The sequence below is a fragment of the Mastigoproctus giganteus genome, chromosome 11, assembly GCF_048544385.1.
Source record: "Mastigoproctus giganteus isolate SK-2022 chromosome 11, ASM4854438v1, whole genome shotgun sequence".
Taxonomy (NCBI): Eukaryota; Metazoa; Arthropoda; class Arachnida; order Uropygi; family Thelyphonidae; genus Mastigoproctus; species Mastigoproctus giganteus.
The window spans coordinates 130,189,644-130,203,632 of NC_143585.1; the positions used below are offsets into that span (position 1 = coordinate 130,189,644).

The 13,989-nt window shown below is 33.7% G+C and overlaps 1 protein-coding gene across 2 annotated transcripts in view; it reads right to left on the minus strand.

Annotated features, from left to right (window-relative positions):
* Nucleotides 1–9,295: 9,295 nt before the first annotated feature.
* LOC150078432 (uncharacterized) overlaps nt 9,296–13,989 on the minus strand; it is a 127,472-nt gene continuing 122,778 nt past the window's right edge. For both annotated transcript variants that reach the window (XM_090384864.1, XM_090384863.1), the window contains exon 8: nt 9,296–9,628. The gene's annotated coding sequence lies outside the window, so the exon portion shown is untranslated. The remainder of the gene's footprint in view (nt 9,629–13,989) is intronic.

Consider the following 13,989-nt stretch of genomic DNA (forward strand, 5'->3'; position numbering starts at 1 on the left):
CTGTGGAGTTCTGTGCATGGTGTGTTCATATAGAACTCAACACCTACTGATACTATAAACTTCTAGTTGATGGTTTATATGAATTTCGGATGAGATTGTCATACTATCTGAGTGCCCTCTAGTCATGTGGTCTTCGTGTATACTGTTGGATGAAAGTAGTGATATTGTCACTGAATTCTTTTTTTTTTTGTCCATTAAAACCCCTAACACGAAAGGTATTAGAACCTATAGTACTTAGAACCATGAGTGAGTTGAAGGTGGAGAAGCTGAAAAAAAGATACCTGTTGACATTAGACTTTAATTTCCATAGATAGTAATTTTCAGGAAATACATGTGAATGGAGGCTGTTCCAGAAAACAGAAGCTGAAGGGGTAAATTAGGGGGAAAAAATATGCTTTGGTGAATTTTAGGTTGGATAATAAGTGGACATTGACTGGTTGCAGCACATATTAGGACTGTTTGGAAGAGAGAGGGTAACTATAAAAGTCAAGCAGATATTTCAGAAATTGAAGCTGTTTGTGCAGGGCAAGGTTTCACAGCGAAAATTCCACCTTCATTCATTTTACAAACCCCTCTCAGAGCCTTATATACCTCAGGCAGGTCCCCTCTAAAGTATCTGGTTGCCAAGCTCTGCAGCCCACATAATCAAAGTTTTTCCTTATACAGTAATCCCTTTTCCTGATCTCGCCATGTGTTGCCCATCTTTGGACTCTTTCAAGAAGATCAATGTCATTTATCAGATGAGGTCTCCATACTTGGACATAGTATTTGAAATACATTTTTACAAATACTTTATACAGTGGGATTAGGACCTCCTATCTCTACAGGATAGTGTTCAATAAATCATTGATAGGGCACTTCCAATATCATAACTCCTAGATTCCTTTCTTCCTCTACTGTTTTTAATTCAACTCCACCAAGTGTATAAGTTATTTTGTGATTGCTATTACACATATGCAAGGCCTTGCATTTTGCTGCATTAAAACACAGTCACAACTTTTCTGACCATTCTTTAATCACCTTGAAGGAACGCTGCTGGCACTGACCATTAACAACTCTCCAAATCTTTACATCATCTGAAAATTTTGACATCATGCCCTTTATCCTCTGTCAATGTCATTTATGAAAATCAGAAACAACAGCTGTCCAAGAACCAATCCTTGGGGAACCCCACTTCTGACATTACATCAAGCTGAAGAATATCCATTAATTGCAACCTTCTGCCCAATGTCTTTTTTTTCAGATGAGGTCTCCATTCTTAAACACAGTATTCCAAATGTGGTCTTACAATTGCCTTATATAGTGGGATTATGACCTTCCTATCTCTACAGGATAGCATTAGATATATCATCAATAGGACACCATGAGCTTTCCTGACTGCCTTTGGCACTATTTAGAAAACTTCATATCTGCCGTATTTTAACTCCCAGATCCCTTTCTTTCTCCACTGTTTTTAATTCAACCCCACCACCAAGTATATAATTAATTTGTGGGTTGGTATTCTCCAAGTGACCTTGCATTTAGCAGCATTAAAACACAGCTGCCACTTCTCTGACCATCTCTGAAGTCTGTTCAAGTCATCTTGAAGAAGCACTGCTTGGCACTGATCATTAACGACTTTTTCAATCTTCACATCGTCTGGAAATTGACATCATGCCTTCTATCCCTTCGTCAATGTAATTTATGAAAATGAGAAACAACAGTGGCCCAAGAACCGATTCTCGAGTGAACCCCACTCCTAACATTACAACAATCTGAAGAATATGCATTAATCACAACCCTCCACCTTCTGTCCTGCAGCCACCCAGCAATCCATCTTAGAATCTTACCAGTGGACCCCAAGCTGTTCAAGCTTATATAGTAACCTGCCATTAGTAGCCAATCAAATACTCTGCTAAAATCCACATAAACTATGTCAAAATTATTCCTACATCCAGCTCACTAGTAACTGTGTCAAAATAGCTCACCTGGTTAGTTAAACATGATTTTCCATTAACAAAACTGTTGTGTCCTTCAGAATGCCCTCTATGATTTTCCCTACTACTGAAATCAGACTAACTGGGTCATAGTTATTTCACTTCTTAGAATTGCCTTTATGTATTGCCAATATATTGGCACTATTCTAACCCAAAGGAATCTCTCCTGAGTCCAATGACACTCTCATAATTAACATCAGTGTTTCAATACACACTCTGGCTGCCTCTCTCAGAATTATTGGGTATATGTCACCAACTAAGTTCTGCAAATTGCAGCTTCTGGAGACTAGGCACCTGTGAGGCAATCTGATTGAGGTGTATAAGGCCTTGAATGGATTGAGCACGCTTAATGCTGATGGGATTCTTCCTCTTGCTCTCAGATTACAAACCTGAGGGGGCATAGATTCAAATTGAGGAAAGATAGTTGTAGAATAGATGTGCAGAAGTTTGCCTTTAGCCAGCAGGTAGCTGATTACTGGAATAAAGTTCCATCTGTTGTTGTGGAAGTTGAGAGCTTAAATAAATTAAAAGGCAGAACTAGACAAACATTTGAAATGAATGGATCAGTGAAATGGGAAGAGGGTTTTTTTTTTTGGCTGATGCTTATAAGCTTGCTTTCTTGCATCGTGTCTCTACTAATGCTAACTCCAGGAGCCTTACTTGCCTTTAGGCTCACATTTTTTCTAACCAACAGTCATATGTAATTCTGAAATCATTTCATATGGCTCAGCCTCACTCACACAGTCTCTCCTCACCATGAAGGATCTTTTGTCAGTAAAGACTGCTGTAAAGTACCTATTTAGTTCCTCAGCTAGGTTAGCTAAGACCTTCCTACATGCAGTACATAGGGGTCCGATCTGATACATTTTTATTTCTTTGTATTCACATACATGAAAAACTCCTTTATATTTTATAAAGGACTGTTTCTTTATTTTCTATATTTTTTTTTTTTAATTTTTATAAATAAAATAAACTATTTTTTATTTTATTTATAATAAATAAATAAACTTTCTAAAATAAAGTTACAAGTTTAAATCAAGTATAACATCATATTAATTTTGAAAATCAAAATTTGAATTTTATTATTAAATATGGCTTGTGCTTGGGAGAATGCAGTCCTGTCTGTATTCTCACTAGTTGTTTTTCAGGTTCTGTGAAGTTTTCACCAAAAGGATTGGTTAAGTTTTCAGATCACCAAATTTCAGAATGAGTGGTAATCCTTACTACCTTTGAGACAGAGCAATTGGCAATAGTAATATATGTTTTGGTGTTTCTTGATAGAAGATGAATAAAGTAATCTAATCCATCTGTGCATGTGTAGAATTCTATTAAACCACATCTAAATAAACACTGTAAAAATTTTTTTTCCAGAAAACGAGAGAAGAGGAGAGGATGTGGACAACAAACAAATTAGTGAAAAATAACTGCAAAGCATTATAATTTTCATAAAATTAGGAGATTAACCCATTTATGTTTGCATTTTCTTGTTTTTTTTAATTCGATCATTCTGTTTACTAAGTAACTCAACTAGGAATTGTCAATTGCTTTTTACGGTAATTCTCTATTGAAAATTTGAGAAATCTCTACTGAATAGGGTCACACTAACTCTTAAAGCAGCATTATCCTAAATATGATTTCATGCAATTGCCAAAAGGTTAATATTACATTAAGACATCACAAATTTTTATTAAATATGGAACTTTAATTTCTAAAAATTAAATTTTTCATTTTTAAAAAGATTTTTCTTTTTAATTAAGAATAGTTGGTGCAATTCAAGCAGAACTTTTATTATAAGAAAACCAGTAGATAGAATGTGCAAAAACTAACAAAATTTGGAAACTGCTGGTTTTTGGATAATAAATTTAAACATCTGAGTATGTGCAGGTAAATTGAAGAAACATACTGGTTGCTAGCTAAGTGCACAGCTTGACTACTTGATTAACTTACTATTTATTAACTTTATTAACATATTCTTATTTACTCTTTTATACCTTCTAGCTGTCAATTAAGATTTCACAAACAGAAGCCTGCAATCAAAAAACCCAGATACAAAGAAATTGTCAAGTGATTACCAACAAAAAATCGCTTCAACAATGTTCCATAAAAAAAGTACTGTTGATTATAATTAATTTGTTGCATGACAACTACAACTGCCAAGTTTTTCAATTGCAAGTTTCTCCTTCCCATAATTCTACTAATTATGTATCCTGCATATAGGAATAAAAATCACAAAAAGCATGCAGCCAATTGTGAATGAAGGAAGCTACATTCTCCAACCACTTCTGTTTGGATGTTTCCCATTAACTTCACTTAGCGTACCACAGCATTAAATACAATGTGAAAATACACAGTAATGAAATTTTATTTACTCACAAAGATGTATTTTTATTTTCCTCTTTAAGTGCTGATACAAAGATCTGATGTAGGTTTATTCATTCCTATGCTACAAGTCATTAGGAGCTAAAGGGCTGCTTGGTTCTGGTAGTGTAAGACCAGCTCAGTCCTGAGATTAGGCTGAGAGAGGAGGGGGCACCTTTCATTTATTTAGAAATAAAAACTTTCTTTTCTCTGTGTAATACTATACTAGCTTTAGAAATAAATTTGGTAATTGTCGCTTGCTTCTCCACTATGCACTCAATGTCTCAACATATGAATGAGCACATTTTTATGTTTGCCAGTCAGCAGCTTTCTATTCTAAGTGTGTAAGATTCATTCACTTACAGCAATTGAAAGTCCTTGGTTGAATGACTGATTTGCTGTTTTATGTCACATTGGCGGCACTGGTTATTATGTGCCAAAGCCAAAAGTCCATGGCCACCAAACAAAGAACATATCCATTCTATGCTGAACTACAGTGAGAAGCAGGTTTAAATATAACTTTAAATTTTCTTATTTTTAGACAGGTGGATTTTGGACATTCCACTTGTATAAGCTTTTATGTTTCTAAAAAAATAAATAAATAAAATAAAGTAAATCAGTAAAAATAAAAGATAAAACTTTTTGTCTGATGATGCATTATGAACACTACAAAAATTTATGGAAAGGGAGACTGCAATACTCATTTGGCATTTGAAACAATATTTTTAAATAAATGGAAAAAAATTATACATACAGCAGAATATCTTAAAATACAAATAAATTTTGTGAGTTATGAAATTTCTAACTTATTTAAAATATTTAAAAATTAACATCTCATTCCAACAATAAGTAAAGCAACAATGCAAAAGCTGATCAAAGCATATCAAGACCAAATCCATGAAAACTAAGATGTACTTAGAGAAAGAAAGTAAACAAAGTAAAAAAGAGGGTAATAAAGCATAGATGTCCCTTACAGGTTCAAAATGAAGTCAGAGCTAATCTAACTTGTGATTTGCAGTCACTTTTTACAATTAAAAGCACATTTGAACCAAGGAAAAACAGAGAAAGTCACATTCTTGTAAGATCAGTAATGTAAGTATTAATCTTATTAACAGAAGGGAGTGTTTTTACAGAGACAGAATACACCTGAATACAGAGACAAAATATTGCCAAAAAGTGTAAATGTCAAATGGGAAGCATTCAAAGTACAGTCTGTCCTCGTATAGCACGATAGTTGTGTTCCTAGAAACCCTCGTGCAATGCAAAATCGTGCAATATAAACAACAGGCCCTATGGGAAAAGTGGGGTTAGGTGCCGACCACCCAAGATTGAACACACATTTGGAACCAAAACATTACCAAACACAATAAATAATTGGGTAATTTTAATCGTTATAAAATACTTACGTATTTTATAACGATTAAAATGCGTAATAAAAAATAATATTATAATATTTTTTTATTTTATTATAATATAATAAATAATAAAAAATATTTATTTTTTATTATTTATTTAAATAATAAAAATTTATTAATAAAATAGTAAAACATTTATTATATTAAATAAAATAGTCGTAATAAAATACTTACATATTTTATAATACGTAAGTCATAATAAAATGCTTACGTATTTTATTACAACTATTACGTAACAAAATATTGCTAATGCTTTTGCTTCTGTCGTAAGCAAACTTGTTTTTTGTTTGATTTTCTATCCAAACAGATGACAGCCATTCCATCTCTTCCAATTCTTTGTGTCTTAATCTAATGGATTTTAATTACACTTTGTGTTGTTCCTGCTATGAAAGTTGTTTTTATTTTCTCTGCATTCTTTCTAATTCTCGGTGTTGCCTCATTTCGGTCTGTAGCACGTGCAATATCACATGGTCTTTCATTTTGCTCAAAGCGTTTCACAATTTCATATTTTTTCTCTATCGACAGAGGCGGACTGGCCATAAGCCTTACCCGGGAAATCCCAGTGGGCTGGAGGCCGGTGTGATTTTGGCCATAAACTGTAGTATGACGCCACTATAAATTTTCCCGGGTAAGAATTTTTGACCCAGTCCGCCTCTGTTTATCGATATTGCTTTTTTTTTTTCTCTCTGAATCTGCAGTGTCTTCGCCAGGACGCTTCCTTTTCACACCTTTTAAGTAATTTACTAATTTTTAGAGAATAAAGCACAATTACAAAACGAGGAGGCACGCTTGATACACATAAACAAAGCTGCGCCCGTGTAGCAACTGAATAAACAACACCGTAAAGGCCGAGATACACTATTAACACCTCACATTTTACTAAAGCACATTTCTGGGGTTACTACCATAAAACAATTTCCAGTTGCGTTTCTGCTAGTGGAATCTGTTATAAACTGGTAGTAAACTCCATCTAATTGCATTTGCGATTATACTGATAGCTGGAATTGTGTTGGTTTTTATGTTATTATGGTGAAATGTGTTTCCCCTTCACTGATATAAAAAACATAAATACATTTTCAGAATCTTCTCTTCATTCCTATCGTGTTGCATTCGGTTGGGGTGAATCTGCGTTCGACTGCCATTTCTTGTAAACACAAAGGCGAATCGTGCATAAGCGAATTTGGTTCATGTTATATAAAATATCGTTCCCCTATTTATAAATCGTGTATGATCGAATTCGTGTAATGTAAACACGTGTTATACGAGGACCGACTGTAATCACAAAAACTGCTAAATGTTTTATGCCAAGAGATACTGTCCAAAGTGTAGACCAAAATGGATGTCAGATGAACTAGTAACAGGAGCTGTGGCAGAGAAGATGTGCAATGATATTTGCCAGTACTACTGGGGCAGTGTAGGCGGGTCAAAAAAGCTTAGTTTCAGGGGATACAGACAAAGTTTATGAGAGCCATAAGTAGGAGTGTAATTAATTCTTGCACTGTTTCTATTGTGACAAGCTGTTATTAAAAACATGGAGAGACATATTTATTTGCTTATTATATGTATTGGAGTATGGTAGTTAAATTTAATGAGTTTGAAGTTATTTGTTAAGTCATTGAATGCTGACATTGCACGCATAACAGAAATATAAGGATGTTAAGAGTTATGCTTTTGGTTAAAAAGCACACAGATTCCAAAACAGTACAACCAGAAGACACAGGCCAATGTAACATTGAGTAAGTCTGTTGTAACAAAAACACTGGGAAAATAAAGGTGAGAGCATTAGTCTGTTATAGGCCAAAAGACTAAGAGATTGGGCCAGCAAATCAGAATGTCTTGTCATGGGGGATTTAAACTTTCCACGCATCTACTGGAAACCATGGGTTGGCAGCTTATTCAGTAGCAGAACATTTCTCAATTTGCTAGATGACAGATTTCTACACTAACATGTTAGAGAGGTAACAAGAGAAAGCAATACTCTTGATCTGGTTATCAGCAGTGATTCATCACATATTAAGAATCTGCAAGTTAAGAAACCTTTAGGTGGCAGTGATAATAGCATGTTGGTGTGGGATTTATTCAAAGAAACAATTACTGTGAAGGGTAATGGGAAGGGATTTTGTTTTTGCAAAGGTGATTATAATGGACTCAGACATTTTATAAACCCTTTTCAGTGAAACCAACTCATATTGCCAAAAAGTGTAAATGTCAAATGGGAAGCATTCAAAGAAGTAATCACAAAAAGTATTTTATGCCAAGAGATACTGTCCAAAGTGGAGACCAAAATGGATGTCAGATGAATTAGTAACAGGAGCTGTGGCAGAGAAGAAAAATGCATGGGATGATTATAAATTATTGGGGGGGGGGGTCACAAAATCTTACAGTAAGTATAAACTAATCAGTAATAAAGTTACTTGGGGGGGGAAGTGAGATTAGACAAAATAAGGAGGATTATGAGAAGTTGTTGACTAAAAGAAAAGAGAAAAAAAAAAGAAAAGCAACAAGAGCTACTTTGATTATGTTAACACTAGAAATTAGAAGGAAAGGGATGAATCACATGTCCACCTGGACATAAATGGCATAACTATTAATATTGTAAAGACTGCTGATAAACTGTATAAATATATTTTGCATCTATATTCAAACATTAGGAAGTTTTTGCATACAGGGATAAAAGAAGTCTACCTAATATGCATATACAGGAACACTGTCAGCAGGGAAAAAGATTATACAAATTGCCTTATACAATGTGATAATCACATTGTATAAGGCAATGGTTAGGCCACATCTGTAATATTGCATACATGCTTGAAAAGTTCATTAGAGGAAGAATACAGATCTGTTGGAAATAGTGCAGAGAAGAGTAATAAGATTAGTCGGGGGCACAAAAGCATATTTTTACCAAGGAAGAGTGCAGTTCTAAAAATTGCAACCCCTGGAAACAAGGTACCTACAGTGACCTAACTGAAGTCTATAAAGCTATAAAAGGGTTAAATAAACTAAATGCAAATTGTACCTTTATGACACACTTAAGAGACAAACTGAAACTGAAACTGAAAAAAAAAAAAAAATATTACAGAACAGATGTATAAAAATGTTCATTCAGCCAAAGAGTAATTAATTATTGGAATAAACTTCCACCAAGTGTTATGGAAGTTCAAAGCAGCACTCCTGTACAGTGTAATTTAATGGAAATATGCAGTCAGTCTTAATACTTTTTGATCAGTCCTTGTATACATGTTTACTGTATTCCAAATGATATTGAAACATTTTTCTACTTTTAAACTAGTACCTATCTGCATTTAAACTCATATGATATGAAAAACAAATTTATTTATAAAAGGAGATTTATTTCCAAGGATTAGAATTTCTAGCTAAATTTCATTCCACTGATTATGATTATTCTATTACTCTATCAGAAATGGACTTCTACATCAACAGTTTTCTAATAAAGTGTACAGTAAGCAACCACTTTTTTAACATATTGCATATTATTAAAATTGAAACTTTCAGCATATAACTATTTCAGTTTCAGGAATACCTGGTGCTAACAGACTTTAATGAATTTCAATATTTCCTACAAAATTACTAATTTCACACCTGCAAATACATTAGAATCAACAAATTAACCAACCTTTATACTGATCAGAATGGTGTAGCTAGGAATATCTTAGGAAACATTTTGCTTCCATCTGCCACAATGCTTTGTTTTACCAGTCATCTCAGATTATCCCAAATCTTAAATCCAAACAGTCTGTATAACATCCAGTGCCCAAATTCAATTCTCCACTTCATCCTAAGAGTTTTATCCTTTACCTTAGAGATGTTGACTTCTCCACTTAACAATATTTTTCATTATGAACTACAGAAAGTGATGACCTGTGTGAGGAGGAAAAAACTTCTAGAATGTTAACTGCTGTATCACATTAATTTATTTAATAAACAATGAATAAATAATAACTTGCACCATAGTTTAATTAACCAATTCTGTGGATTTAGTTTTGGACTAAAGATGTGAATTTTTATCTGGGTGTAAATTTGAAAATGCAATCTCTATTGGGAATCTATTAAAAAACAATACTTTCTTTTGTTGTTATCTGTTGTTTTAAATTACAATGCATCTGTTGAAGTATCATAAAGAGTGTGAGTTGAACAGAGTAAAATAAACAAACTTCAGAAGCCTGTTTATTTTTTTTTCCCTTTCATTTCACATAATGAAGGGGAAAAATAAGTCCAATAACAAGCAGTAAAACACAAACTCTCATATTTAGTATAAATTTAAGAATTATACTCTTCTTTTATAAATGGCATGAAAAATGCCAAACATGAATATCAGCCTGACTGACTTCTAATTATTCAACAACACAGGTACTAAACTTCAAAATAAAAATAATTTATTTTTAATATAAAGAAGAGAAGGGAAAAGTTCAAGGGTAAAAATTGACATAATATTTTAAGCAATTTAAAATTATCCAAGGTCCACTGTGTTTCAATTTTAGATCTACTTGCAGGGAATTTACTTATTTATATTTACTGGTGGATAAAATTAAGATATAACTGAGTTTGCAATATAAATGCAAGCTCAATTATATTTTAATCTGAAAGAGTCTATAAGTCAAAATCTGGGATAAGGTTTTTGAGATAAATAAAGTATCAAATCAATAGTAAATTGAAAATTTATCTCTGATTTTTACATTGTTTTATATAAAATAAACAATATAAAAATCAATTTTAAATTTTAAATTTATCATTAATTTTTTATTTAATTTGTACACAGTATCACTGATTTTAATTTATTTGACTATTACTGTTCTCTTAAAGATATAAGGTCTCTGCAGAATATTCCGACCTGCAAAAAGGTTAAAAGCAACTAGATATGGACTACTATGGCCAAAATGTACCCATTACTTTCTGTACACTTATAACAGACGAGGTTCAGTGCTTGAAATGGAAAATACAGCCACTCCCCAATTAATGTAAGGGTTGTGTTGTGTAGAACGCTACATAAGTTGGAATTTCCCTAAACGCTTATTTAGGAAAATTCCACACTCACAACTACGTGTGCTGAATATGATAGAAGCAAAAAAGAAATGTTTGACGAACATGTCAATAGAATTATTCAATTTTTTTATCTCATGCGCAGGTAAAATTACAAAAGTGTACAAAATTACAAAAATTTCAAAATTATAAAATTACAAAAAGAGAGAGGAGACAGGCATAATGTCAGCAAGTTTTACATTTCGAGCATTGTTGCCAGAATTAACTCTCCAGCTGATAAGTACACCACTATGGAAGTCGAGGGCTATGCAGATTTAGAAGGGGTTTTTTCCAACATATCACAAAATTTTTCTGCAGCTACAGAATTGGCACTGGCGACTTGACCGCATATTTTAATGTTTTGGAAACCAGCGTGATGCTTGAACCCATTAAACCACCCGCTGCTTGCCACGAACTTGGCTTGGGGTTTGCCGTACTTATTGTTATCTTCATAAATACTTCTTGCTTGAATTGCCATTAGATTCTAGGGAACTTGCTTCTGGATCTGATTTTGCATCCATATTATTAATAGCTTTTCCATCTTCAATATGGCACCTGAATGCTGTTTTGTGATCACTGTTGGGGGGGGTGGACTGGACCCGGTATGAAATACGTTGATCCTTTAACATGTTCTTTTATACGTGCACTGTCCCTTAAAATAGTATTCGCTGTTGAAGCAGCAAGACCTAACTCCATGTAATAGATGACAAACTTTTTCCTAGCACTGCCAGCACTTGTATTTTCCGTTGGTCGCTTTCCCTTCATCACTGTAATAAGTAAATAGGAATGAAGAGAAGATTCGGAAAATTTATTTATGTTTTTCATATGACTGAAGATTTCAGTGAAGGGGAACACATTTCACCATAATAACATAAAAACCCATACAATTCCAGTTATTGGAATTATTGCAAATGCAATAAGATCGAGTTTACTACTACCCTTTTATAATTAGATGCACTAACAGAAAAGCCAAATAAAACAGAAAGTGCAAATTGTTTTTACTGTTTTATGGTCGTGACCTCCAGAAATGTGTTTTAGAAAAATATCACAAAGGCATTCAAAATTGAGTTTTAATTTTGAAAGGCAATGAAAGTGTAGTGCAATTTCCATTATAAAAGTGACTTTTTACAAAGAGAAATAACGTAGTTATATAACGAAAATTTCAACTTCTGAGATCTTGGAATGAATTACCAAAAAAAATGTGTTATTGAGTTTACATTACAATATTTTCACGATACCTCCATTTATTCCTAGGGGATGCAAAATATGTTTCCACGATTTTTTTAAGTTTGCACCAGCCGGCAAAAACTTACGTAAAGTCGAATTTCCATAAGTCAAGTATTACATAAGTTGGGAAGTGGCTGTATTACGAAACAGGATGATTGTCAGGATAATAGAACATAAGGTAGTTACAAACCAGAACAGCATTCCAGCATCTATTCTGCAACATTATTTTCTCTGTGAGATTCCCAAGCTCAATGAATCTATGTAAACTGGAAATGGAGCAGAATATTTCAGCTCTAGTTGCTTGATGTGAGTACAAACAAAATATGTTTAACCTTCAGTGGAGAGTGATAATAAGGAAAAAGAAGGTCACCTCCCATTAGCAGATACAATATATTGTTATAATCTATGCCAGTACGAACAGACTCTCTATTCATATCTCTCTCTCTCTCTCTGTTCTAAAACTGGAATTCCATGGTTGGGACATTTGTTCAATTTTCAGTAGATTATTTTAAGTTTGTTCCAGCCATAAGCATGTCCACTGGTCATTAGAAGCCTGTTTTGTGAGACCAGAATGTCTCACAAAAGTCCACATGCATATTGCAGATGGAAATCATGTTTCCATAGAAAATATCATAACAATGGGTGTGAAGACGTGGACTTTTGTAGCTGCTGTAAACGGATAAGTTTTCTTTGAAATTTTATCATTTTGATTAACTAATGTATTAATTTGTGTTTTACAAATAGATTAAACAGGCTTAGTAGCATTCGTTGGCATGTTTTTCACATTTAGCTGGTTATTTTGTAAGTTTCAACTCTTTATTCGTACTGCTATCGTATTGGTGTTTTGGCGGGAATATTGTAGCATAACCAGTACCGCAGAAGAACAATAGGGTTTTAATTGTAATAAATAAGTATATTGAAGGTTTTAATCATTTTTGGGCATATATCTTTTGTATTTAGCTAAGGATATAATTAATTTAATGTTGTGATCATCATGGCATAACATAACTTGATAGCGTATATCTCGAACTTGATAGCTAAGGTATAACGTAAAACTATATAGTGGAATAAGTGTTACTACATTAGCTTAGTACAGTATTGTACGTTGGGATACTCAGAAAAACCAGAAATATTGGTCATGCAAAAGTAACAATTGTTTATGTGGCATCAAGGTTTCTGGTATATCATCAGAACAGCACAAGGCATCAATTTATGACTACCTCTATGCCAACCAGTTAAGTCTTGAACATGAGCTACAGGCTTTTCTCACAAGTTGTGACAGTGGCTTCCACTGCAATTTTAATACCACTTCTCCACAAATATAGCAAAAGCTATCAGATTTATTTTGGTAGGAATGTGACATATTTCATGTACAGTTGAGGTTGTTGTTGTTATTTGGTTTTTAGGAGCATTAGCAACTAAGGCCATATTGCTCCTGGGATATGCGGTGGTCATTCCCTGACCTTTCCGCATTGTTCGTATTTGGTGGTCATGGGCTCAAACCCCGGTCTAATCAAGAAGCGTGTGCTACGCACTGCTGCTCCTGCCCACCTTGCTACGGAGGCGCCTACAGTTGAGGTACATGCACATAAGAACACAATTAAGAAATTGTAGATTTTTATTTCTAATTTAGGTTCACAATTTACACTAATGCACACAACTCTTGTTTACAAATACTAATTCACTAAAACACTTGTTTACAAATACTAATTCACTAAAACACTTGTTCTCTTTGTTCACCACTCACTCTCTGAAACACACGCACTTTTTGATATACAAAAATGCTTGCTTGGTGTGACGCCCACTTGCGTATATATATATATATCAGTTTGGTTTGGGTTTTATTGGCGCATCAGCAACTGAGGCTATAATGCACCAAATACAGGTCATATATAAAAAGTTAAAACATTCAGTGACCTAAGTAGTTAGGCCACCATGTTGAGATATAAAAGGTATAAAAGTACAAAATATATGAA